This window comes from Rhinopithecus roxellana, chromosome 5 (genome assembly GCF_007565055.1).
Source record: "Rhinopithecus roxellana isolate Shanxi Qingling chromosome 5, ASM756505v1, whole genome shotgun sequence".
Taxonomy (NCBI): domain Eukaryota; kingdom Metazoa; phylum Chordata; class Mammalia; order Primates; family Cercopithecidae; genus Rhinopithecus; species Rhinopithecus roxellana.
Window position 1 is genome coordinate 118,941,164 of NC_044553.1, and position 24,899 is coordinate 118,966,062.

Genomic DNA, 24,899 nt, shown 5'->3' on the forward strand with positions numbered 1-24,899 from the left:
GAACACATTATCTGCTCCAACCGCTGCTCCCTGCTGTCTCCCAGAGTACCTTGAGGACTTTCTCAGGTTAGGAAATCCTGCAGAGGCTCCAGTTGGTTAGAAGCAGTCTACTTTAATGAAGTCCTGCAGCTTTAGCCATCCCAGAAGGTGCCTGGGGCAAACCGTCTCCCTTGTTCTTTTTTATAACAAGGTACTGTCATGGTTTTGAAAATTCACTTTACAGCCACATCCCAACACCTGCTTATCTTAGGCCAAGGCTCACCAAATCCTCAATCTCAATGGGCCACTAAACTTGAAGGCAAAAATAAGTCCATTTTGTCTCCTAAATGGTCTCCCTCGGAAATGATTTATAGAATGAAATAATATGATTAAACAGAATATGGCAAGACTGCAAGCAGAGAGGAGGAAACAGAAACCAGAGACAATTAAGGAAACAGTTCTGTGTGCTGGAAAATGATAATGGATCATTCTTTAAGCCTGCCAGAGTTGCAGAGAAGATGCCCGGATCCTTTCACTCTTCCTCCTGTTCCTGGGCTCCATCTGTGCCTCTTTTTAAGCCTCTGTGATACAATTGTGTTTTAGAATTCCTGAACTGGATAGATGTCCTTTACTGGAACCATTGGCTGAACCTATGTTCCTGAGATGGGAGAAAAAAAGCCATTTACACAATGGTGAGCCCATCTGCAATATACTCCTAACAGCTGCTTTTCGTGGCTCTGAATCAAGGTGGAGAAATCATCCTGAATCTCTGGAGCCACTTCATGCTTTTCAGGGCCTAACAAGACATCTCAGTCTCCCTTAGCAAACACAGGCAGAAGCAAACCCGTATTGGGCTGGGCCTATTTCCGTAGCATGCATGCAGCCATGTGTATGGCTACCAAGCAGCACTATTTAAAGACAAGAACCAGAAAACTGTGGATCAGAACCAAATGTGTGCATAGATATGTGTACACACCCCTCCAAAACTAGTGACAAATCTTTTTTTTTTTTTCTGAGACAGTCTCACTCTGTTGTCCAAGCTGGAGTGCAGTGGCGCAATCTCACCGCAACCTCTGCTTCCTGGGTTCAGACGAGTCTCCTGCCTCAGCCTCCTGAGTAGCTGGGATTACGGGCGTGTGCCACACTGTAAATTAGCCCAGCTAATTTTGTATTTTTAGTAGAGATGGGGTTTCACCATGTTGGCCAGGCTGGTCTGGAACTGCTGACCTCAGGTGTTCCTCCCACCTTGGCCTCCCAAAGTGCTGGGATTACAGGCGTGAGCCACTGTGCTCAGCCTATTTTTAAAATTATTATCAATTTTTGATTGACAAAATTTGTATATATTTATAATATACAACATGCTTTACTTATTTATGTTTATCATGTTATTATGTTTGTTTATTTGTCAAACTGGGTCTCACTCTGTGGCTCAGGCTGGAATGCAGTGGTACGATCTATAGCTCACTGCAGCCTCAACTTCCTGGGCTCAAACAACCCTCCTGCCTCAGCCTCCCCACTAGCTGGGACTACAGGCATGCACCGCCATATCAGGCTAATTTTTAAATTTTTTGTAGAGACAAGGTCTCACTATGTTGCCCAGGTTGGTCTCAGACTCCTGGGCTCCGCTTCAGCCTCCCAAAGTGTTGGATTACAGGCGTGAGCCACTGCAGCGGTCCATGTTTTGATACATGTATACATTGTGGGATAGCTAAACCAAGCTAGTTAATATATGCATTACCTTATATACTTATCTAGTGATAAATTTAAAGCTGTTTTTTGGAAGTCCAAACTGTTTTAACTCAGAGTCAGGATGATGGGGTTCATTACTAAGAGACTTTGCTACTGAAGCCTGGGTTGTTTTTTTTTTTTTTTGTCAAGATGAAAGAGAATACAGAGGAATATATAAACACTGAGATGAAACCTTTATTTTCAAGGTAACATGACAACTGAATGAAAAATAGAGCAATGGCAAAGGATTCTTTCTTCTCCTTCACTCTGATGTACCATGGCTGTGAGTTCTTTCAAAGGCAGACACAAAGGGTCTGGGGCTACATTCAAGTCTGAGAAGCTATTTCTGTCCACAGTCTGTGATGTCTACACCTTCAGAATGGGGAACGGGTTTCAGGGGTCTCTGACGGATATAGCTCACGCAGTGATTTCTAGTCCGGTGCTGATCAGCCTTCAGAGGATGTTGTTTGGTCACGCTTCATAAAACTTGAGCCAGCCCATTGTTCCTTGTCACAACCTGAAATATGTTGGGAAAAATTTACATGGCAACAAACACCACTTCCCTTCTCTGACTAAATCGCTCCTCTCACTTCATCCCGTGCTCCCTGTCTCCCAGCCCTATGGGACCTTGGTAGGGTGGCCTTCACTGACCTACAGGGGTTGCATTTCAAGTCGCTCAAGTGTTCTATTCTTGGTACACGACATGCCATTGCAAAAGCAGTTTCAGGCTCACAGAATTTTAGAAATGGGCCTAGTTTCCCAGCCACATGAGATGAGTGGGTGATGGGTGAAGAATCACCCTTCATTGAATGCCTGTTGAGTGCCAGCCACTGTTGGCGTTTATCAGAGTTCATTTAATCTTCTCATCAACTACTATTGCTACCCTCAGTTGCCAAGTGAAGAAATCAGGGAGCATGCAGGAAGGTTAAGTGACTTTCCTAAGCCCACACAACCGGTAGGAGCCCCAATTTCAGGCCCTAGTTCAAAGGCTACATTCTTCCAGGCGGCCTCCAACTGGGTTGCTTAAAGGTTGAAAGGACAGTGGGACAATAACTGAGGCCCGTATTGTCCAGAGCGTCCCCATCCCCGGTCCGGAGCTGGAAGAGGCCATAGATCGCTGCCTCCACATCTTTTCCTCTCCTTTGGGTTCGGTGACTCACGATCCTTCTTCCTCTCTCCCGGGATATGACCTCAAATTTCACCCCCTGCGAAATTTGAGAATACGTGAGTCAGTTAGTCGGCCTGGACCCATCAGAGCCCCGCAGGTGAGCTACTGGCCGACCTCATTCCTCTGAGCCCCAGTCGACACCTGACCTTACCCAGCCCTCTAAATCAGCTTGCGGTCACAATTACGCCTCTCTTCACCCCACCCCCATCGACAGCAAACACTACCCATCTTCTAGCCCTCCTCCCCTTTCCCCGCCCACTCCGGGCTGGCCTTATCCAATAGCGTCTGTGTCCCTGGCCTAAAGCCGTCAAATGTAGCCAATTGTTGAGGAGTTCTTCCCTAAGAATCCCGCCTCCACTCTGAGGAACAGCTTCGCTGACCAATGGATTCCCTCGTAATGCCATGAGTGCGCGGGGCAAGTGGAGAAGCGGCTAAACTGCCCAATGAACAAGCGGTTTCCGTGGTTGGGGGCGTGGCAGAAGCGGTGGTCAGGGGCGTGGCAGTTACTTGGGCGGGGCCGGTAGCGGCGGGAGCTGCACTGGCCAGGGGTTCCGGCTGTATATCCATGAGCGCCGCCGGCAGCCGGGAAGCTGCAGGAACCAGACTGGGGGCGAGCTGAGCACCTGTAGTCAATCACACGCAGGTAAAGCCACGCCGAGCGAGCTCCGCTGAGCAGGGATCGTACTCCGGACCCGTCGAACCGAATCTCCGAGCCCCGAGTTCCCGGCGTAGCCCGGCCCATCACGCCGCAGCCTGAGGGGATCCTCGGGGGCCTGTCATATGGCGCCGTGGGGGTCCAGAGAGCTGGCTTGCCCAGTGGCGGGGACAGCCCAGATCGCGGCGGGGGATACGCCTTCCTGAGGCCCTTTGTCCCCTCGTGCCCGGGAAACCGAGGTTGGGGATAATCCTGACCGCGGCCTCTCTGGCTGCCATTCCCCCATTGGTGCTCACTCCTGGGTTTTCTGGGGTCTGGGGAGGGGTCTGCCGGTTCAGGCTTGGGGAAGAAGGTCCGGGATCCGCACCTGGGAGGAGAGGGCCGAGGGTCCTGATTACAACCCGAGATTACCGAGAGACCTCTGTGTTTCGGGGCTCCAGGGGCGCACCCAGGACCAGTGGGTTTAAGTTCTAGGGAGGCAGCTTTTGACCCACTTGGAAGCACATTTACCGAGTTCGGCCTGGCGACCGGCACTGTTCTAGGCGCTTCGTGAGCTTTTCCCACATCTAGAGCTGTCCAGCAGCGCAGGAGGCTGCCTGCCAGGCCGGGCAGCTAGCGCCTCGACCTTGGCAATGTCCAAGCAGTGGCCGGATGACAGCCACCTGTGCGGGATGCTTAGGACTCCCAAGGGAGGACTGCATGACCCATCTGTAAGGGCCTTCTCTACCCACAGATGCACTTTAAGTGGCCTTTAATGCCTAGCTTGAGGATAGTACTTCTGGGGGTCGATTAGGTTCCAAGTGGCTGTTAAATTCACCCATAATGAATTTTGAGGTTTCAGCTCTCAAGAGTGGGTGTTAGCAAAGAGACTGGATTATACAAAAAGATAGAGGTTTGTTTAGCCGCCATGAAACTCCTTAATTTGAACTACCATGGACTGCTGTCTTAATCTTCCCAATCCCTCTAGTTTGGTTGCTCGACCTCCAGTTTGTCAGTTTCACCTGCATTCCAGTAACCAAATCCAAAGGCAGGTTCCAAGAACAGGCTCCATAGAGGGACCTGGAGAGACTGCAGGTTTGGCAGAGTCATCAAGATCTGTGCCCAGAGCATTTCGAAGGCCGTTTCCTTACAGCCACATTAAGCAGAGTCCAAAAGAGAAATCCTTCACTACCCTCTGTCATTTGCCTGAATAGAGAGAACATAATAATCTTCTAAAGGTCAGGAGGCAGAGAAAGAATCTTAACACAACTTCCTGTGTGTTTTAGGATGAATTAATCTTTGAATATCTAGTCAGAAAGCAGACCAATCCATATACAGCTGGTAGTCAGCACGGACTTGTGACATTTTAGAGCTGAAGGCACCTTGGATAGAGCTCATCTCTATCTAAATCTAATTAGATAGACTCTAATTCAGTCTCCTCAATGCACAGGTGAGGAAACTGAGGCCTGGGGTGGTCACAGGGCTGGCTGGTCATCACAGGCCCATGACTAAGGGTTGATCTCTTGACTTTAGATCTAGCCAGTGCATGACTTACTTCACTCCAAGCTTAGTTTGCCCATTCTCAGTGTTTTAAGTTCTAGGGGAGCCCAGAGGGGTTAGGAGGACAGATTTTGGTGCCTGAGTGCCTGGATTTGAATCCTAGCCCTGCCTCTTACTAGCTCTGCAACCTTGGGCAAGCTACTTAACCTCTCTGTGCCTCTGTTTCCTCACCTCTAAAACAGAAATAATAATGATACTTATGTTAGAAGGTTGCTTTGAGAAGGGCATGGAGTTACTACATCTGAAGCATTTAGAACAGTACCTGGCACAGGGTAAGCACAATAGATTTGCTAGATATGATATTCTGTTGCCTTTTTATACATTTTTCTTCATATCCACCACCCAATACTCTATCAAGAGCTAATTTTTCCCCATTCCCCTTCCCCCCAACCCCCAATTCATTAAACATATTCCAGATTTCATTTTAACACAGACAGCTTCAAGGGGATTCCAAGTCCCGTTGCATATATCTTGATTATTTTTCTGATTCAGGTAATTCAGTTTCTATGTTAGTTCCTCACTTGCAGTTACATTCTTCTTAGGCTCTGAACCCTTTAAAATTATCTTTAAAAGCAGGCAGCGAGGGGTGGGAATCCCTCGAAATGGTAAAGTCCTGGATGATACCATGTCCACGGTGTTCTTCCAAATATGTATTCCCTCTCTGCAGCCCTCCTCCCGAGCGATGTGTGTGATGCAGCTTGATTCTAAATGGATGAACATTTTTAGATTAAGATTTTATGAGCCACTGTATTAAGTGCTTTTCGGAAGTTCAGGGATCGTGTGTCAACTGCATTTAAGCAAGTTACTTAGTCATTCGAGTAGGGGGAGCACCAGCAGCGCCTGCCTGGCCTGGCAGAAGCAGAAGTGTGTGACTGATCCGTGCTGGCAATCTAGCTGGTTCACTGGTTTATCTGCGTTTTTCTTGTTCTTTTCCAAAGCTTGAAATAAACCAGATGGCAAATACAATGGAATCGTCTTTTTCCTCTCATTTTAGTCAGGGTCGTTCACTTTCTTTCCTTTTTACTCTCACCTTCATTTCCTTTATCGCCTTCACAGGTCTGACAAATAGCCACTCTCACTGTGCCAGCCAATTCCCTTTTGATGAAAAGATGCCTGCCACTTTCATTTTTTGCAGGAATCCAGTCACCTTTGATTTTCTCTTCTGTTTTTACTTGTTTTCTAGATTGAACCAAAGATTATCACTTCATTAAATCGCACCTTCTTATGCTTTTTCTTGAGTTGATTCTGAATTTTGGTTTTTGTTTAAGCTGTTCTAGAGATCAGCCATTTTAGAATAATAGTTTTCATTTCTCTGCTTGTGTATTAATAGGGGCCCCTTTCTCTCTTTCTCACTCTCTTTTCTCAACATTTTGGTGGAAGGGCTTCTCATTCGCTGTTACTCATTGCTTTGAGCATTTACACCTTCTCCTGGTAATCTCGGGCAGGACCCATAACCTCTGTAGTGGTTCTCACTGCCCTTCTTCAGAGCTCCTGCCCCAAGCAGGAAATAATTTTTTTGATCTTATGGGAGACAGGGGTAGAGTCTGTCTTATTTTTTGCCTAAAATCTGGCTCTTTTAAAAGCCCCAGCAGAGAGACATTTCCAATATAATTGAATTTTGTGTGGCAGAATTTCTACCATGACCTACAACTTACAGTATTCCTATTTTTATTGCATTGTGAGTTTTGAGCACTCCATGACCAGTTTCAGAGTATAGATGATGTGGGGCATGAGGTACTTAAGCCTTTCTGTTTCATCTTGGGCTAAGTTATCCCCAGGAACAGAGCAATGAGAAGTTCAGGGTGCCTCTTAAATGTGTCTGGTGTCAGGATTTTATAGCAGCTTTTCATGGTTCAGCCTTTTTGGCCAGTGCATGATTAGGACATTTTTAAGCCCCGTGCTGCTGTTTCTGTGTTGATACCATACAGGTGCTACATTATCTGCTTTCAGGATTATTTTCATATCTGCAGATTTTTTTGTTGTCTTGTTCAGGGCATCGTGTTTTTGGATTGAGTGTTTTCTGTTTATAAAATGGTTGGTGGGGACAGATGATAAGCTCCACCGTTACCCCTGAAGCTTGTGGACTGGGGCCAGTTGGGTGAGGGGCTTGTTACACACCGACCCATTGTCTGATCTTTCACAATAAATAGTAGACAGGTGAAGAGCTTTTTAGCGAAGTGGAACATTGGTACCCTTGGATTTGCCTGGTTTCTGATTTTCTTTTGTTGTCTTTAAGTGGAGGTTCATTAAGTTCAACAAATTGAGCATCTGGTGTGTGCCAGGAACACAGCTGACAAGATTAACAAATTAGTTTGGTTTGTTGCTTAAAAACTTTTTGTTTTAAAATTGTTTTTATTAGAAATTTAAAAATTTTTTAATTCAAATTTTAGTTTTTAAAAATAGACAATACATTCACGTGATGAAAGAAAATATTTGAAAAGCACAAAAGTAAATACATCTCTGTGTACCCCTGACCCCTGAACCTCAGAGGCAACCAGCATTAGTGATTTCTTCATCCTCCAGAAGTGGTCTCTGAAAATCCCTTTCAAGGGATTTTATACATCTATAAGCAAATTCGTTAACATATTCTGTACACCGCCCCTTTTTGCAGAAATGGTAGCGCGCTGTATACATGCTATTTGGAACCTTGCCTTTTTCACTTAATATTTCTTGGCAGTGTGAAAAGAGCTTCCACGTCATTTTTCATGAAGGCCTTCTATTTTAGATATCTGTTTAATGTTTCTAAGGATGCTAAAAAACAGTCTTATTTAGGCAGCAGCTTTGCTGGAGATCTTAAAGATCTTGTGGATATTTGGAGGCAAATATTTTTCTTTTCCATGAGAGGCTGGGGGAGGTGCAGGGGAGCTTCTAAAGGTCAGCTGTGAAGGGAGAGCTGGGGCACTGGCGAGTGAGGAACGCATTGGTCCTTGGGCCCTTCGCCTTGCCATCTGTGCAGAATGTGCTAGCATTTCCAGGGACAGTTTGCTGTTTGCTCTCTATTCTCCAGAGAAGCTTCCTGGCCTCCCCAAGTCACATTTCCAGGATCTTTTTTCCTTCTTTTCCTTTTTTTTTTTTTTTTTTGGAGTCTCGCTCTTGTTGCCCAGGCTAGAGGGCAGTGGTGAGATCTCGGCTCACTGCAACCTCTGCTTCCCGGGTTCAAGCGATTTGCCTGCCTCAGCCTCTCAAGTAGCTGGGATTACAGGCGCACACCGCCACACCCAGCTAATTTTGTATTTTTGGTAGAGACAGGGTTTCACTATGCTGGTCTCAAACTCCTGACGTCAGATGACCCTCTTGCCTCAGCCTCTCAAAGTGCTGGGATTACAGGCATGAGCCACTGTGCCTAGCCTCATTTCCCGCATCTCTGTTGCATCTCATCCCGTCTGCTGCACTACAGCATCACTCCACTTGTCCTGCCTTTGGGCATCCAAGAGGAAGCCTGCCCTTTGTCACAACACTTTCTGTTTGGGTAGCTTGAAGTGTCTCACCCCTTCTTTTCTCTCACCCCAGGAAAAACCAGCTCTCACACCTGCTCCTCTGTAAAACGTCTTCCCCAAGCCCGCACATAATTTTGTTGCTGTCCTTGGAAGTATTTCCCAAGATCTCCAAACCACTTTACATTTCCAAGATCTGAGCCTGACCTGGCCTTGCCAACAAAGGTTTCCACTGATGCTGACTCTAAGAAGAAAGTTTTCAAGGTTCTTTGTATTTGAACTTTCTATGGCTAGGCTTGTGTTTTAAATAACCACACTGATTTGAACATGGTCTTATAGTCTTCAGTGGCTCCCAGATCTTGCCTCTTGTTTTTTTTTTTCCCCTCTTTCATTTGAATGTGCCTTAACCTTCATCTTGCTTTTATTTACCTCTGAGTCTGGTTTAGAGCCACCTGGAAATTGAATGGAATCTTTAGTCTATTAGTCTAATCTAGAGTTCTTACCTTCTGGCCTTTGCTCATTGCTGAGTACCCACATTATTAGTCAATTGTACCATAGATACTCTGTTACATAAGGTGAGGAGGAGGAGGTGGTGGTATCAGTTCCACTTTTTCCAGGCGAGAGTGTAGTGGTACAATCTCGGCTCACTGCAACCTCTGCTTCCCGGGTTCAAGCGATTTTCCTGCCTCATCCTCTCATTTCTCATTTATCTTGGATAAAAGAGAAGCTCTGAAAGATTGCCTCCCTGTGTGCACAGTCACTGTAGGCATGTATTTGTATACTGTTTACTTAGTCATGTCAATGAGGACCATAAAAAACAAAAATCAGGAAGCCCAACATGGATTGCTACATTCTGATTCTTTCAAATAAGGAAATACAGCAGGGGTTGGTGGCTCACGCCTGTAGTCCCGGCACTTTGGGAGGCCGAGGCGGGTGGATCACCTGAGGTCAGGAGTTCCAGACCTGCCTGACCAACAAGGTGAAACCCCGTCTCTACTAAAAATACAAAAATTAGCTGGGCATGGTGGTATGTGCCTGTAATCCCAGCTACTTGGGAGGCTGAGGCAGGAGAATCACTTGAACCCAGGAGGCAGAGGCTGCCGTGAGCCAAGATCGCACCACTGCACCCCAGCCTGGGCGACAGAGCGAGACTGTCTCAAAACAACAACAACAACAACAGCAAAAGGAAATACAAAATCCCTGTCATCTAAAATGATATTTTAGCCTGGGCGCGGTGGCTCACACCTGTAATCCCAGTACTTTGGGAGGTCGAGGCAGGCGGATCACTTGAGACCAGGAGTTCGAGACCAGCCCGGCCAGCATGATGAAACCCCATCTCCATTAAAAATACAAAATATTAGCTGGGCATGGTGGTGCACACTCACAATCCCAGCTACTCGGGAAGCTGAAGCAGGAGAATTGCTTGAACCCGGGAGGCAGAGGTTGCAGTGAGCCAAGATTGAGCTACTGTACTCCAGCCTGGGTGACAGAGCAAAACTCTGTCTCAAAAAAAAAAAAAAAAAGAAAGAAAGAAAAGAAAAAAAAAGGAGATATTTTAGCACCAAAAATTTTGGAAGATCAGTATCTCAGGTTAAAGAGCACGTTCTACCCAGGACATACTTAGCTTACTAAAAAGGTTGACTTAATGGCCATTGAATTATGCTGTTTGGGAGGGCCTAAGGTAGAGGATTCTACTCAAGGAGAGGTTCCTCTTTTGCAGTTTCCTTAAACAATCCTGGTTACTCTTTTGCTGCGAAACCAGGCCATTGATTTAGTTAAGTTAACCTAACGCAGCAGCATTTGGTGGGGCTTTGCGCCCAGTTTTTTAGCTGGTACAGACTACACAATGTTGATAGGCAGTTGTAGCACCTTATAGTGAGGTGAACTGATATTGGAAATTGTTCTTTGACTCCTGAAGTCTGGATTTGTCATGTCTGAAGTGCCATGTTTTAGTTCTTAAGGACTGAGGAGCGGGAGGGGTCTGAGGTAAGACCTCAGCAACCTGCTGGAATTAAGTAAGGCTCTTCAGTGGTATTTACACATAAGTTCTTTGGAAGCATGCACTTCAACTTACTAAATCCATGATTTAGTATGCCCGGTAATGGCACAGATGGCTTCTGAGATACAGCGTGAGTGCTCATCCGAGTCCCCACCACACTTTTTGCTTTCTTCCTGTACCACCACCACGTTCACTTTGTGCTATGGATTTCCTAATCCAGGGCTGAGGATATGTCCTTGAGGTTCCTTGGGTTCTCATTAGATTACAAACTCAGACTTTTTGGTTTCGTGTTAAAGATAATTGGAAATGTTTTATAAGCCTGTCCTGGAATGTTGGGATACCTAATTATAATATCAAGGTCCACCCACACAGTCTCAGTGCCTCCCCCATTTGTATATGAATTTCTGATGAATCGAAGCCAGGTAAACCCCGCTATAGAGAAAAATACATAGATGGACTTAGTGCAGAAAAGATGTGAGAGCATCAAGTGAAGTCAAATGATACCACACAGCACTGTGTAAATGAAGTCTGTAGTAGTGGTCCCAGTGAGAAAAGGAGTGTGAGAATGGACGTGTCACACTGTACCTGGAAGTATAGGCTCTCAGGATCCATAGAACCTGCCCAGGAGTAGGCAGGACCACACTGACATCATCTGCAGGTGTTTCAGGTCTGAAAAATGGCATTAGTCTCATTATATTAATGTAACTCATCTGAATTTTACTATTTGAGTAATTTTGTTTTTATAAATGTGCTTGGATCTCTGTAACTGTAAAAGTGCCAAAGGAAGTTTATGCAACATACTGAGTACTATTTGTACTGTTTGTGCATTTTAAGAAATAGTATAATAAATAATAGTTGGATAAAAGTAGTTTAACTTTAAGAGTCGAACACAAAGTAATGTAGCTAGGGGCATCTGGCAGGACTAGTTTTTCCCCTCAAAGGGAGCCATTTGGTACCTGAGTTTGAAAGACCCCAGTGCAGGAATCGAAGCTCTGGGAGGCAGACAGAGGTTTCCAGTCGTGTTTGTGTCATTCATATGGCTCCTTTCCATGTGTTGAACATTTTAGAAATATTAACTGAGTTGAAGAGTTGACTTAATTGGTTTTCTGCCTTGAGGTCCTGTCTGTTCAGACCCTGAAAGTGATAAAGTCATTTAGAGAACTTGAGAAACACTCCCAAGGAGAGTGACAAAAATTGCTTATGGGTTTGGGAAGGACACTTTACAGGGCAGCAGGTACAAGTCATCACACCCGTTTGTACGTGCAGCCAACGCTTACCTTCCACATTAATGAAAGGAGGCCTTCCAAAACTAATTTCTCTGTTTCTTTTCGTTTATTTTTGGAGTAAGTGATAAAGTTTTCTTGTTGATATTTGCGTGACCTAAACTCTTGCCAGAATTGCAGTAGCTGGCAGCAGCCTCACGTTTATTTTCCACAGGCAACTCATCAGCCCAGGGACAGTAGAGGCTTGATCGCAGCTGAAAGTTGGGGTGAGCTTAGGCCTTAGTGACTAGCAGGACTGTTTGTCATATTGCTAAATAATCACTTATTCATTTATTAGCCTTTTATTCTGGGAATTTTAAAGATATACAGAAGTAGAGAGAATCAGATAGTGAACCTCCATGCCCCACAAAACCCATCACCAGCTTTAACAATAATCAACTCATAACCACTCACATTTACTCTGTCTTCCTAGCTACTTTTCCCAGCTCACATTAATTTTGAAATAAATCCCAAACATCATATAGTTGCATCTATAAATATTTCCATGATAATTCTTAAACGCAAAGACTCCTTTATTAAACACCCATTATTACTCTTCGAAAAATTAACACTAATCCTTTAATATCATCAAACATCATCATTGTTCAAATTTCCAATTGTTTAAAAATGGCATAAGTGTTTTTCTCCTTAAGCTTAATTTCTTTGAATTAGGATTCAAGTAAGGAATAGACATTACGATCTATTGTTCTACCATTTATGTCTCTTTTAAGCTGCAGATCCCCTTTTCTTTTCTTCTTTTCCCTGTAATTTGTTGGAGAAACTGGGTAGTCTGTCCAGTAGAGGTATTTATTTACTTTTGACAGATAATGCATTCATGTGTTATAACATTCAAAAGGTACAACATGGTAAAGAGTGGAAAACTTCCTCCCAAGAAGCAGTCAATGTTACTAGTATCTTGTATATTTTTTCAGAGATCTTTTATGTGTGTCCCAGCAAATGTGTGTGCATTTATGTTTTTTTCTTTCTTTTTTATATAACTGTTAGCATATTGTACATATTGTTCTGCTGTTTGTTTTAGTCACTTAACATGGAATTATACATGTTAGCAAATTTCTTGTTTTTTTGTTTTTTGAGAAAGTCTTACTCTGTTGCCCAGGCTGGATTGCAGTGGTAGGATCTGGGCTCACTGCAGCCTCCACCTCCTAGACTCAAGTGATCCTCCCACCTCAGTCTTCCCAGTAGCTGAGACTACATCACACCCAGCTAATTTTTGTGTTTGCTGTAGAGATAGTGTTTCACCGTGTTGCCCAGGCTGGTCTCAAATTCCTGAACTCAAGTGATCCACCCACCTGCCCTCCCAAAGTGCTGGGATTACAGGTGTGTGCCACAGCACCCAGTCAAATTTTAGTAAATTTCTACATATATTGTTTGGCATCCTTTTACTTTTTCTCATGTATCCAATTATGTCATTACTATTTCCTAAAAATTGAGGGACATACAATATTCCTAGGATTATGTGATTGTGCTAGAGTCCTCACAGCTGGGAAATGTTCTTTTTTCTCATTCAGAGAATGAGAAAAATTCAGAATTCAGCAGGCATTTATTGAGCTCTTTCTCTGCTGGACGCTGTGCCAGACACTCTGCCCTGAGGAGTTTCCCTGGGGCCTGAACACCCTGTGCCCCACTATGGGCCATAGAGGAGGCTTTCCACAGTGCTAGCTGAGCTTCCAACCCCTTCCAGCTCCTTGTGTGGCCTGACCTGTATTGACACTGTAGACATTAGCTTCTCAGGTTCCAAATATCCTGGCTGCAGTTCCCTCCTCTATTCTGATCATGTTAATAAAGTGCTTGCTCATTCTTGTCAATGATGTTGACAAATGTACCTTCTAAATAGTGGGATGATGGAAAATGCCAAGTAGATTATAGCCAAGGATATTTTTCCCCGTTTAGAAAACATAGTTCCTTTCCCTCCATCTATCATTAATATCACCCATCAGTCTATTTATTGACTCTACATAGAAATTCTGGATGTTGCACTGAAATTGCAAGAGAAATCAGCACTTTGCCACAAAAGTGCTGTGCAAAAGAGGAATGCAGGTTTCTTTTGTTTTTGTTTTTTTTGAGACGGAGTCTCGCTCTGTCGCCCAGGCTGGAGTGCAGTGGCGCGATCTCGCGCTCACTGCAAGCTCCATCGCCTCCTGGGTTCACGCCATTCTCCTGCCTCAGCCTCCCTAGAAGCTGGGACTACAGGCACCCGCCACCACGCCCGGCTAAATTTTTTGTATTTTCAGTAGAGATGGGGTTTCACTGTGTTCGCCAGGATGGTCTCGATCTCCTGACCTCGTGATCCGCCCGCCTCGGCCTCCCAAAGTGCTGGGACTACAGGCGTGAGCTACCGCGCCCAGCCGAATGCAGATTTCTTTAAGTATCTTATGGTTGAGCAGAGAGGCCTTATGGAGCTTCTGTAAGGCTGAAGTGATTAGAATCCATCCAGCTCTGCAAACAGCTTATAAGATGGATGGGTGCCTTGCTTCTCTGTATTCCTAGAGGCTTACCAGGGCCTGGCACAGGGAGGGCCCCTGGGCCTCAGTTTCCTTGCTTGCACTAATATTAACTCACAGCAGTTGTGAGCACCAAATGAGGTAATGAGGTTACCTGAGGATGCACTTTGTTAGTAAATTAGGCATTCAGTCTTTACTGTCAACACAAATGCATTCTGTGACATGTTTGAGGAGTAAATGAGGTAATGTATTAAAATCACAAACACTTTATAAATGATAGAGCTACACAAATAGAACATTTTCATATCATCTAGCTTTGTTCCTTCATTTAAAGTTATGATTTGGCCAGGCTCAGTGGCTCATACCTGTATAATTCCAGCACAGTGGGAGGCTAAGGTGGGACGATCACTTGAGGCCAGTAGTTGGAGACCGGCCTGGAAAACATGGTGAGACTCCATCTCTGCAACAACAACAAAAAATTTTAATTAGCCAGGTGTGGTGGCACATACCTGCAGTCCCAGCTACTCGGGAAGCTGAGGCAGGAAGATCACTTGAGCCCAGGAGTTCAGGGTTGCACTGAGCTATGATTGCACCACTGCCCTCCAGCCTGGGTAACAGAGCAAGACCTTGTCTCTGTAAATTAAAAAAATAAATAAATAAATAAAAGGCTGGGTGCAGTAGCTTATACCCGTAATCCCAACACTTTGGGAGGCCGAGGCAAGTGGATCACTTGAGGCCAGGAGTTGACCATCCTGGCCAACATGGTGAAAAATATAAAACTAAGCTGGGCATGGTAGTGCACACCTGTGGTCCCAGCTATTCGGGAGGCTGAGGCATGAGAATAGAATTGCTTGAACCCAGGAGGTGGAGGTTGCAGTGAGCCAAGATCATGCCACTGCACTCCAGCCTGGGCAGCAGAGCAAGACCCTGTCTCAAAGAATAAATAAATAAATAAATAATAAAGATACAGTGATTTAAAGATAACAGTGTCAGAGCCAAAGAACAATACTAGATCCTAGGATGAGAGTCTTTACCCTAACTTACGGTTCACAGATTTAATATTTTGTCTGGGCGGTCAGTAGAGGAGCTTATTGTCTAGAATGGGAGAAGGAACATACGTGTGATCCATATGTTACCTGTAGAAGTCATTTAAATTAGCATTGGTCATGATTGCTCATAGGCAAGTCAAGACCAGACTAACCAGGCTTGAGGACCCAGACATCTGGCTCTGTACTGGGATCTTCCAGCCTTGGTGAATGAAGTCTCTCCTTTGTCTTCTCTGGTGAGCACACCACTCCCAGCTTCACATTGTGTTGTTAATTTTTTTTTTTTTTTTTTAAAGAGACAGGGTCTTACTCTGTCACCTAGGCTGGAGTGCAATAGTGAGATCTTAGCTCACTGCAGGCTCAATCTCCTGTGCTCAAGTGATCCTCCCACTTGCCCGAAGTCACACAACTAGTAAGTAGTGTAACTGCAGTTCGGGTCAAATCTGTCTGTCTCCAAACCCTGCAAGTAGCCTCTCTACCCCACCACCAATGCACATCTACAGAAAGCATCTCAATGAAGCAGAAATCTTTGTAGAAATATTTTTCCATTTTCCTTAGATGTTAAAAATGAACCTTATTGGCCAGGCGAAGTGGCTCACGCCTATAATCCCAGCACTTTGGGAGGCTGAGGTGGGTGGATCACGAGGTCAGGAGTTCGAGACCATCCTGGCCAACATAGTGAAACCCCGTCTCTACTAAAAATACAAAAAATTAGCCAGTTGTGGTGGCGGGCACCTGTAATACCAGCTACTCGGGAGGCTGAGGCAGGAGAATCGCTGGAACCCAGGAGGCAGATGTTGCAGTGAGCCGAGATGTGCCATTGCACTCCAGCCCGGGCAACAACGCAAGACTCCATCTCAAAAAAAAGAAAAAAAAGGAACCTTATTTTATAATTTCACCAACCTCTTAATCTAGGTTAAACTACAGTTAATTGTATTCTGTTTTATATTTTCTGGACCAAATAAGCTCATGTCAGTTGGAAAATACCATAGACAATTTTGTTGCATTGTATGTTTTGGAGAGAATAGCAGAAATCATGAGTCTTCTAATGGTATTTCAGTATTTAACTGAATGTCAACAATCAATGGGTAGATTTCCATCTGCCTTCTGTTTGCGGGCCTTTCCTTTCTTCTGCTACCTCCAACATCCTGTTTTAGCTTTGAATGTATTTCTTTATTTGTGAGACAGCAGTTTCTGGAGTAGATCTTTGAGCCCAGTGAGATGTTCTTAAGACAAAAGGAGAAAGTGTGAAAGAAATACGTCCTGGGACAGTAACTCCTGTGAGCAGTGGAAAGTGAAAACTCTCATTTTTGGATGGATAATTATTTGCTTGAACTTTGAGATGTTCTTTAAATATCCAAAAGCTGCTGACAGCCCAGGCCACAGTGAGCTTTCTCTCCTGATGTACAGTGGCATGGCGATTACTCATAAAGGCCTGTACCTCTCCGCCTAATGTAATAATCTGGTAAGAAACTTCTATTCAGAGAACCTCAATGATGATGCTTTAGGCTAATGCCACAGACTTAGTAAATTAGTAAATATTTACAGTGTCCACTATGTACTCAACACCCTAAATTTAAATTTAAACATGAGGATTGAATTATAAGTGCGTAGATCAGAACTCCCAACAGAGAGGAAAGAGATATGAATCATCACTTTTATGTAGAGATGAGACTAGCAAATGTTCTAGTTATGAAAAGGTGGTTACATAGTGTGAAGTTGAGAAATAGTATGATTTTTAGGGCCTGGAGGGGATGGGCCCCCAGTGAATATCCTTGTATGGTTCAGCAGGTTGTACAAAACTAGTTAGATGCCATCAAGGGCTTGCAGTGGGGCTCAAATGGTGAACGTCAGTACTTGTCCAACATCGCCATGGGTCAGGTTACATGTAGCCAAGTAAATGCTTCTCACACCTATGGCCTCACTTCAGCCCCTCACATGAACAACAGTGCACAACCCTATGCACACAGCTGAGGCAGCACCTGTGTGGCATTTTCCAGGCTAATGTCTGGAATTCCCCTTGTAAGTAAAGCACTGAAGCTTCATTCCATAATGACTGCCACTGCTCTGAAACACATCCCTCTTGTCCTGTCTGCCCATTTCCTGACTGCCCAGCATTCTTGGGCCTTGGCTTAACTGTGAGCCCAGCCTGACATCTGCATCCACCCCTCCATCTCACCTTCTCTTCTGTTCCATCTCTTCCAGTGGTTCCCAGCTTTGAGTCCACCTCTTTCTTCTTTCTGCCTCCTTCATTTGAATTCCTCCAGTATTTATAGTTGGTACTTCAGAGTTTAGTACTTCATTATATACAGATTTGTTGTACTATTTTCCAATTGTTTTTTGGATGCTGTGTATTATACTTCTTTCATAGCCCCCACAGAGGTTAGAGTGATGTCTTTGGTCCCTGTGGGGAGTGAGGTGGAATGTCAGGAGGGCGTAGTTTGCAGAACATCCCTCCCAGTGATATTGATGCCTTTTCAGCAGGTTCTGTCCTCTTCATTTGCAAGCCACTGCTTTATCCACGAGGGTGCTCCCTACTTATGCCAGTGAATCAGTTTTTGGTAAGTGGGGTAATTTTCTTTCCTAATCTCAGAGAAATATTTCTGCCATTTTTTATGAAACCATCTTCCTTGATGGCCAGTTCCTTGCCTCCCAGGAAACTGATGAGGAAGCAAGACAAATGTATTGGAAAAGCCCAGCGGAGGAAGAGCTCCTGAGGAGTGAGTGGCGTAGCTATCTGCTTCATGTGGGGCACTCCTGCTCTGTAGTGTAGAGTATTTTTTAGGTGGACTAGAGGTGGACTCGGAGCAAATGCCTGCCTGATACAGGCAACGTTTGCACAAAAACCAAAGGAAGAAGGCTGCTGGTAGGCTGGGGGTGGCAGGTGGGATTGCCTTCGGGCTTTAAAGAAGGCTGAGAAAAACTTACTTCTGGAGTGGGAGGCAGGAGGAGTGAGGCCTGGAACAACAGTGTGTAGTGTCTGTGGTGGACGGACAGGAGAGAGGAACATTTGAGGGCATGAACTTATTTCTGACTCTTTACTTGAAAAAGCAATCCACTGAGCTAAGACCCTAAAATGTATCAACCCAGAGGGCTTCCTTTCGAGATGTTAGTTTTTAGATCATTCAGTATCCTCAGTGCAAAGATGTGATAAAGCCAAGCTCAGGACTACTTGGGGACCAATTGTCATGCTCCTCATGTGTTACAATTCCTTAGCAGTTGCTTTAAAACTAACATTTTTCTAATCTTGAAATATTTAATAAAGCAGCTTTCTGCTAAAGAGCTGAAAACATTTTACAAACCTTATCTTGAGGATATCTGTGCATAATTTATCATTATAAGTCATTTTTTTAGCCTACAGAATTTCATCAACTTCTTTCCTTCGGTAACATATAATGTACCTCCCTTCCCCCATTTTATAGAATAAAAAGCAAATCTTTGTAATGTTTAGATCATTCACCCAAGGTCACTTGGCAGAATCTGGAATTAAATGCAGGACCTCTGATTCTAAAACCTTCGTCCCTGTGTCATTCAGTTATATCACATGGACTGTTAAGCTAGGCCTCAAAATCCTCCAAAAGTGCAAGTGACCTGCCCAGAGCTGTACAGCACAGAATGTTCAGAGGGGGTAGGGGGTGGAATAACTCCAGATGCCACTGGAGACAAGTAGTGTAGAGACACAAATGGGATCCTCTCCCTCCTCTGACATCCAGAATCCAGAATCTCTGGGTCTTTCCACTTGGGTTGTGACCTACAAGGTGGGGGCAAAGCTCTTTAGCTCTCATAATCAGCAGGACTGATGGCGGAAGCTGGGCAGGGCTCCCTGGAGGCCCAGCGTTAGGGCTGGCGTGTGCAGCAGCAGATAGGCGCCTGTCTCACAGTATCCCTTCTTCATGTCAGGCACAAATCAGCCCTTCATATTTATCTGGATTTAGCTGGTAGCATTTGTCTCCTAAGACTTGGTCACAAAGGAATCCACGTGACCTTCAGGCCTTCTGCTCTAAACTGGCAGGCGATCCTGTTTCTGCTCACAGCGTCCACGGTATTTATAAAACAGAAATAAGTAAAGCATGCTTCAAAATGCTGTGCACACCATATGCTATTGCCCCCAGAACCTTTTCTTGGTCTTGGAGGGCAAGGAGCACAGAGCTTTTCCTGCTGTCTATCCCTGTGTAACAGGGTCTGGTGGCCAAGCCCTGAGTGGGGGGGGGGGGGGGGGGGGGTACTGTTGCTCCCAGGTGGCAGAATTCAGCATCAGAGAGCCACACAGCTGAAAGAGATGGATGGGCGAGTGACCTCAGCTTTGCCCAGCTGGGGTGAGTGTGCCGAGCAAGTCTCTCCTTTGGCAGGGAAGAAGAGGAGCTTGGCCCATTGGTCATTGGTTGGGTTTCCTCACAGATGCCTGCCATGGTGAAATGCAAGACTGTCAGAGTGATAATGGGCTGCACGTGTTAATGCTCTCATTATGGGCCCTACAGTGTGTATTAGCCAGGCATTGGGGGCACTGGGAGCCTTGGTAAACCAGAACACTCAGGAACGAGGAGTCCTAGTTATTTTTATTTTCTCATTAACTGAGAGTAGCTGTACGTCCTTTTCTGTTGCAGGTCTGGGTGAAACTTTCTTCTTTGCCTGCCTTAGGGAGTTCCATGGGGTGAGTGGTTCTTCAGGCAGCGGCTGTGCCAGGCCCTGGGTCTTGCCCTCCCACCCCCATCTCCATTTCCTCCTTCTGGAAGCTTATTTCCAGACATAGAAGAGTGGGTGGCATCTGTATGGTGCCCAGGACAATCAATCTGGAGATGCCCTCTTCTTTGGTTGTATCCTTCTCTTAAAAATTCCAGTGAAGTAGGCACTTGAGCTCCTTGGGTTCTGGTAAACTGGAATTTTGGTTTTGATATTACAGAATTTAATTATGGTATCGATTTTTAAAAATATGTTTAGGATAAATCTCACAATTCAAGTGCCTGTTCTCTTGGAAAATCTAGAATCTCCTTAGAGGAAATACCTGGCTTAAGATTTTTTTGTTTGTTCTCAGGTATGGATTCATGGTTTCTCAGTGGAAGAGAAAACAATTTTGCCTGCGATTTTACTAAGTGCTTTACCCATTCGTTCTCTCGTAGACAGTACTATTCTTTCAGCAGGGTTATTTGCTAGTGGGAGAGGCCAGCTTCCATTCAGTATTTTAGTAAAGGCACATAAAAGTGCCCAATTAAATGTTCCTGTTTAACTGGTGACTCAGTCTTCAGACATTTTCAGTTTGGTAACTTTCTTTGTGGAAGCTCATGGGTTAGTAGCCATTCCTGACATGTAACTGTGAGGTTCACGTTTTCCTGCATTGGGTAACTTTACTCCCCCTGAGAACTTGTAGACTATTTTCTGAAATTCCAGCAGATTGAGTCTGTGACCTTATGACTTTGTGGAAGAAATATGACTAAATAAAACTGTTATCACATGAGTAGGTTTGCACAGAAAGACAATTTCAAGGTCTTATCTTGAATACAACAGAGGGCAACCTTGCCTTAAATACATTTACTTATCTGTCAATCCCTCCAGTTCTCTTCTACCAAATTGTGTGTGACTTGATGATCCCTTCACCTTGTAGGACCTGATTTGTAAGAGATGAACTGGATCAACCAGGGGCTTTATCCTTCCTTGTTATGGTAACCCACTCCCACCCTTTCAGGGCAGTCCCTGGCTTGAGTTAGTTAATGTTCAAAAATCAGTGTTTCTCAGCATCTCTGGAAAACAGGATTGGCCCTATTGTTTCCAGGGCTTTCCCATCCCTTCTGGCTTGAGGTGGTGGTGGTGGGAGGAGGTCTTTTTTTTTTTTCTTTCAAACAATAGAGACAGAGTTTCTCCAGGTCACACAGGCTAGCCTTGAACTCCTGGGCTCAAACAATCCGCCCTCCTTGGCCTCCCAAATGGCTAGGATTATAGGTGTAAGCCACTGTGCCCAGCCGAGAGGGGATCTTTTAAAACCCAGAGTATTGGCCAGGTGCGGTGGCTCACGCCTGTAGTTCCAGCACTTTGGGAGGCCGAGGCGGGTAGATCACCTGAGGTCAGGAGTTCGAGACCAGCCTGGCTAACATGGTGAAACCCCATTTCTACTAAAAATACAAAAAACTAGCCAGGCATGGTGGCACCCGCCTGTAATCCCAGCTCCTCCGGAGGCTTAAACCCAGGAGGCAGAGGTTGCAGTGACCCAAGATTGTGCCATTGCACTCCAGGTTGGGCAACAAGAGCGAAACTCCATCTCAAAAACAAACAAACCCAGAGTTTTTGAGCACCGCGAAGACTCTGTCCCACAGAACCCTCTGTGGGAGGACATGCGGGCCTAGGACCAACACTGATTTGCTGAAAGGTGGATCTGGTGATCTGCTGGCTAAGGTGTTCACTCATCTCATCAGACCTTACCCAGAGTGAGAACAGGGCCCAGTTGCCAGGCTGTGCAGTTCCCGAAGCCTTCTGGCTGTGCTCTGAGGCTCTCCTATCCCGTGGCAGTGACTCAGAGGACACAAAGGCACAACTCAGGGGGATGGCTGGGCCTTCTCCCCCAAATCATCTGGGCTTGTTCTTGTCCCTGCAAAATGGCTTTTTTCACCCTATGATGGCTCTGACTTCTTTAGTTAAATGGCAGATAAAGTGGGGAGAAGGCGGCCCATTTCCTCCTTACTTTCTCTCCAGGGGTATCATGTTGCCCACATTTAAGGTTGACCACTTTTATCTGGTGTAGCAAGTTCAGTAGTGACCCCCCAAAATTTATGTCCATCTGAAACCAGTGAATGTGACCTTATTTGGAAATTGGGTCTTTGCAGATGTAATCAGGTTAAGATGGGGTTGTACTTTTACCTAAGTTGCCACCAAAGAGGCTGAAAAATCAGGATGACATGGGATGGAAACAGACCATGTTTTTGGGGCAATGTGCTGTGGACTTCTGCTATCCTTCTCCTGACACCCTCACAGGGTACTTTCGGGAACAAAGCTTTATCTCAGGGCATTACAGTTTCCTGGGAGAGCCAGGCTAGGCAAGAGGAGATTTTTACCTGCAGGGAGGAATGGGTAGCCTTTCCATGGGCAGGAGAAGCCCCTCAGCAGGAGCGGGGTGGTGTCAGGAGGAGGGGTTCCAGCTGTGCACTGCCAAGGATGCATTTTAGCACAGAAAACAAGAACAATGCATCTTGGAACTGTTTATGGGACATGATGATCACCACTTATTATCCAGTGATTTATTAAGTCTAACATGGTTCCATTTTAGAAGATATGGTTCCATTTCAGAAGAATCAACAAGAGTATGTCCTGGGATTAATTTTAAACTCATTGGAGGAGGCCCAAGCAGTCAATCAGCTAGTGAGTTCACTGCTAATGAGACCTGTATGTCAGTTAGGAAGGAGTATATTTTGTGGTCATTTCTGTCAACTTAGGTTGTTTGCTGAGGCAAAATGGAGGAAAGTTTAATAGTGGAGATGGTAATAGTGAATACAGTACTACTGTATGCCAGGCATTGTTTTAAAATGCTCTTTATGTATTAACATGTTCAGTTTATAGATGGTGTTCAGAGGGATTAAGGAACTTGCCCCAGGACAAACACTGTAGCTGGATTTGGCACTGGCTGTCTCACTGCAGGACTGGACCCTAAATGAAATTTACATCTTCAACCAGATGGAATTGGAACAGGGAAATCCTTTAGGGGTTTGGCTTGGTTTTCCTTGAGAGGTATTTGCCTTAGGACCCATAAGTATCCAAGCTTGTTATGTTAGGTCCTTTTGGGTGGCAAGGAAGAGAGATCTCCCCCTGCCCCAGATGTCTGTGTCCTCTGAGCTCCCTCACTTTGCTGATAGCTAAGAGGAAAGGAAAGGATGGTTCTGACAGCTGAATCACAGAGGCAAAGAAGCCAAGCTAATAAGTTTTTATTCACAGAATGCAATTTGTATTATGTCAACGAGTCATCTGAGGGTGTTCATGTCAGTTAGCTATCATCTGAATTGATTGAGCTTGTCTGAGTAACAAGGGGCCTTTCAGAAGGATGTGGCAAACAGTCCCTTCAGCCACTAAGGACAGGAGCGTGGAACTCCTGAGTCATGAGGGGTAATTTGGGCATATTCTCTCACCATTCTAGAAGCTAGAAGTTTGAAAACAGGTGTTGCAAGGTTGGTTCCTTCCTTAGGCTCTGAAGGCAAGACTATTCCCCGCCTCTCTCCTTACTTCTGATGGTTGCCAGTCATCCTTGGCATTGCTTGGCAATTCAGATTTCTGTCTCTCTGCCCTGCTGTCATCTTAATGGGGCTCCTAGAGAGACCTCAAGGTCACTTCATGGCCCAAGAGAGCTGTTAGAGTTGCAGCCATATTTTCTGCATTCCAGGGACGCAAGAAGGGAAGAGGGCAGACAAAGGGTGAACTCCCTGCCCTCTAAGGAGCTTCCCCAGAAATTAGATCAACCCCTCCAGAGCTGACCAGAATTGAGTTACATGGACTCACCTAGCTAAGGGAGCGGGGGTATGTAGTTTTTTTCAGCTGGGCACATTTCCCAGGTTTCTGCTACTAAGGATGAAGGGGACATTTACTATCAGAAAGCAGTTAGCAGTCTTACACATTTCCAGATCCTTCGCTATGTGTATAGATTCAGTAAGGGTGTTATCTTGAAGCTGTCTCAAGTAGTTTGTGGAAAGAGTTAAGGTATAAATAAACCTCAATGAAAATATCAATAAATAAAAGGCACTACATCTTGTTATCCTATCAGCTTTGCCACTCTTGCCTTTCCATCATTTTTTCTAGGAATTTTTTATTTATATATATATTGATCGTATATTTTTCAAATATTCAGTCAACACAGACCTTTTCAGGGCTAGAAGGGACGGGACCTTAGATGCTTTTCTCCAAAGATTGCATATTCAGATGCTTACGGGGACCATTCAGGTACTGTAAATGATTAAAGCGGGCCAGGGGTCAGTGTTGAGGACCCCACTAATAGGGAGTAGTGGGGACTGTGGCCACCTGGAGAGAGCTTGCTGGGTCTGAAGGGGGCAGCCCTGCTCAGCTCTGTCCATTGTTGTGGTGTGAGAATGCTGGCCCTGTGTTGCCAAATCTTCTGATTTTATTTCCAAGAGAAATCAGAAATCTAGATTTTTATCTGAAATCTCCTGGTGTTAATAATATGGCAATGAATACATTTATTTTGTTTTTTAAATGCCAACTGAATGCAACACTGCCCCGTGGACTGCCAGTTTAGGATCTTTGATCTGGTCCATGCCCTGTTTTTCATTTGGCAGCTAAGCCTGTGGGGTCAGGTGGCCTATGATGTGGCTGAAGACTTTGCTCTTCCGGCCTACCTCACCACAGCCTGGTCCTCTATGACTAATTTGTCTCAGAATAGGGACAGATAATAATTGGAAGTTAGGCAGGACTGTTCTGAAGGTTAATTGATTCTTTCCTTCAACTGGCTTTGATTTTCTTCTGAAGTCATTTTGGTGTGGTAGAATCAGAAAAAAAAATTGGGCTTGAATCCCAGCTCTGCTGTTTACAGCTGTCTGACTTTGGGCAAGTCTCTGGTGTCTCGTGTGTGTCTCCTGCACCATCCATTTTCTTGCTTGCCTCTCTCTCTCTCTCTACTTACCTGCCTTCAAGTAGCACAGC

The 24,899-nt window shown here is 44.9% G+C and overlaps 1 protein-coding gene and 1 long non-coding RNA gene across 3 annotated transcripts in view; one reads left to right on the plus strand and one right to left on the minus strand.

Annotated features, from left to right (window-relative positions):
- Positions 1-1,804: 1,804 nt before the first annotated feature.
- LOC115897670 lies at positions 1,805-3,080 on the minus strand. The gene is made up of 3 exons (XR_004057434.1): positions 3,027-3,080; positions 2,359-2,912; positions 1,805-2,224 (listed from the first exon to the last, which is right to left on the minus strand). It is a non-coding gene; the product is annotated as an uncharacterized LOC115897670 (long non-coding RNA).
- A 255-nt stretch (positions 3,081-3,335) lies between these two features.
- The window catches only part of ABHD2 (abhydrolase domain containing 2), a 108,815-nt gene continuing 87,251 nt past the window's right edge, over positions 3,336-24,899 (plus strand). The window contains exon 1 of one of the 2 annotated variants that reach the window (XM_030931333.1): positions 3,336-3,518. The gene's annotated coding sequence lies outside the window, so the exon portion shown is untranslated. The remainder of the gene's footprint in view (positions 3,519-24,899) is intronic. The other variant, XM_010378644.2, reaches the window with a different exon arrangement.